We start from the raw sequence: 3,215 nt of genomic DNA on the forward strand, positions 1-3,215 counted from the left end.
TCTTGTAAAAATAAGTAGGAAGCAGGAAATAACAGTACAACAGCTGCAAGATGATACTAAGAAAAAGTAATAGAGACTAATAGGTGCCAACAAAATAGCTGGGGTTAACACAAAAGACATAAAAAAAGTGTTTGCAGAAGTGGTAGCAGAAAATTTCCCAAGCATGGGAAAAGAAACTGATTTATAGTTAAGTGAGGCATATAGAATTACAGTTAGCCATACACAACATAAATCTACACCCAAACTCATAATCAAGATCCCAGAAATTCAGCAAAATAATAGAATATTAAAAGTTGTTAGAGAGAAAAAAGAGATAACCTACAATGAAGAGCCCATCAGAATCACAGCAGGTTTCTCAACACAGATCAGCAACTCAAACAGATCTTGGAGCAAGATATTTCAGAAAGAAAACAACTTGCAACTCAGATTAATGTATGCTGCAAAACTACCTAACAAACTTAATGTGGGGATAAGATTCTTCCATGATAAAGAACACCTGAAGAAATTCATGAAAACCAAACTAACCCTAAAAAAGAATACTGAGAGATTATTTTAGAAAGACACAAATATGACTACAACTTCAAGAACAACAGGATAGAACTGCCAAGAGAAGCAAGCAATTAAACAAAGAGGAAAAGTAGAGACCAGACAGTAGGAAGACAACATGATAAAGTGAAGCCAATATGTATGTTGTAACCATCAATGTAAATGGCCTCAATTCACCAATCAAAAGAAGGAGATTTGCAGAGTAGATCAACAAACAAAAATCCAACAATATGCTGCATATGAGAAAGAAATTAAACTCAAAAAGAAATTAATAGACTAAATGTCAAAGGATAGAAAATAATACTCCATGCAACAGGAACCCAGAGAAAAGCAGAGGTAGCTATACTGGTTATTGACAATGTCAACAGTCATTATCAACTTATTATAAGAAAAACTCAAGAAGAAGAGATAACAATTATAAATATAAATGCACCCAATGTAGGAGCAACCAAATATGCAAGACAAATTTTAACAGACATGGAAAATCTAATAAGCAAAAACATAATTGTATTTGGGGGAATTTAACACTCCACTGACAGATAGATCAGTCATGCAAAAATGAGTAAAGAAATAACAGAACTAAACCAAACATGTGAAGAAATAGACTTAAGAGACTTCTATAGAGTGTTCCACCCAACAGCATCAAAATACACATTTTTTTTACCTGCATATGGCACATTCTCCAAAATAGACCATATACTAGCACATAGAACAAGCTTAAGTAAATTAAAATGAATTGAAATTATCCCAGGCACATTTCCTGATCCCAGGAAATTATTGACAAAAGAAACAGCAAAAACTTCTTAAACACATGCAAACTAAATACTACCCTCCTGAACAAGCAGTGGGTCATGGATGAAATTAAAGAATAAATTAGACAATATTTACAATCAAATGAAAATGCAGATACAACTTACCAGAACCTGTGGGATGCAATGAAATCTGTCAAAAGAGGGAAATTTATAGCTATAAACTCTCATATCAGTAAAACACAATGAGCCCAAATCAACAATCATATGGTGCACCTCAAAATCCTAGAAAAAAAGAGCAAGTCCTGTGCAAAGCCCAAGGTTAGGCAGGAAACTATAAAGATCAGAGCAGAAATAAAGGCAATGGAGATGAAAAAACAATACAAATAATTAATGAGTTGAAGAGTTGGTTCTTTGACAGAATAAATAAAATTGATAAACTCCCAGCCAGCATCATTTAAAAAAGGAAAGAAAAATTTTAAATTCATGCAGTGAGGAATGAAAAGGGTTAAATTGGCCTGTCCTAGCCCAGGCCCAGTGAGTGTGTGGGAGAGCTTTCTGCTACCCTGGGCACCTGCGGGTCCTGCCGGTCCCAGCCCAGGCACAGGGTGGGTGAGGCCCTCTTCCACCCCTTTGGGGCCCCCCAAACACTCTGGAGCACCCCCCCCACCCCGCCTGACTTGTGAGAATTTCTGCCACTTTCTAGGGACCCACAGATCCAGTCCTAGCCCAGGCCCAGTGAGTGTGTGGGAGAGCTTCCGGCTACCCTACACAGGTGGGACCTGCCAGTCCCTTGGGACACTACCCACCACTCCACAGCATGCCCGCACCCCTCCCACAGCATGAGAATTTCTGCGGTGTTCTAGGGACCCCCAGATCCATTCCTAGCCCAAGCCGGAGAGTGTGTGGGAGAACTTCTAGCAGGCACAGTGTGGGCTAGACCCTCTTCCAACCCCTTAGGACCCCCCTCCACCACTCTGCAGCACCCACCCCACCCCACCCCGCCCTCTGAGTAGGAATTTCTGCTGCATTCCAGGAACTCCCACATCCAGTACTAGCCCAGGCCCAGTGACTGTGTAGGAGAGCGTCCCATTACCATGCTCCAGCAGGACCTGCTGGTCCCAGCCCAGGTGCAACATGAGCGAGAACCTCTTCCACCCCCTGGGGACCCCCTCACCATTCCGCAGCACCCCCCCACCCTGCTCGCCCACTGAGAATTTCTGCCAGGTTCTGGGGATCCCCAGATCCAGTCCTAGATCAGGCCCGGTAAGTGTGTGGGAAAGCTGCCTCTCCCCGCTACTCCACCTTGTCCCCTCCAGACTCAGCTTAGGCCTGGCATACAGTCTTGAGGTGAAACACTGCAGCTGCAATCCCTGCAGAGAGAGTAGGGGACAGAACCACCCAGCTAGTCAAGGAGCAGAACATCTTGCCAGAGGAGCACAACAGGTTCACCCCCAAGGACAGTAGCAGGAAGGAGCTGAGCACAGCAGCCAGACCCAAGCCAGGCACAGCTGGATAAATACAAACTTTGTAGAGTTGCACCTGCACTTCAGTAGGTGTTAAGGTTATAACTGCAACAAAGCTCTACAAAAAAGGTCAAAAGACAGTGCTACACAAAATGCCAATGAGAAGGAACAAAATGCAATCTAAGAACCCAAGCCCACCCATAACAAGTGCAGAGGACAATAACACAGAACAAATTCATATTCACACAGCTGAAATCAATGAATCAACAGCTTCTGAAATAAAGAAACAGCTGCAGAAAGGTATGGAGGAACTCAGATTGGAAATAAAAAAAGAAATCCCTGAATTAATAACATCTGCAGTAAAGAATCAAATGAAGAAACATGGAGGAATCGCAATGCCCACCCAGAACCAGTGCAGAGGACACTACTGCAGCTCAAATATTTGAATTAATAG

The sequence above is a fragment of the Octodon degus genome, unplaced genomic scaffold (genome assembly GCF_000260255.1).
Source record: "Octodon degus isolate 3935 unplaced genomic scaffold, OctDeg1.0 scaffold00046, whole genome shotgun sequence".
Taxonomy (NCBI): Eukaryota; Metazoa; Chordata; class Mammalia; order Rodentia; family Octodontidae; genus Octodon; species Octodon degus.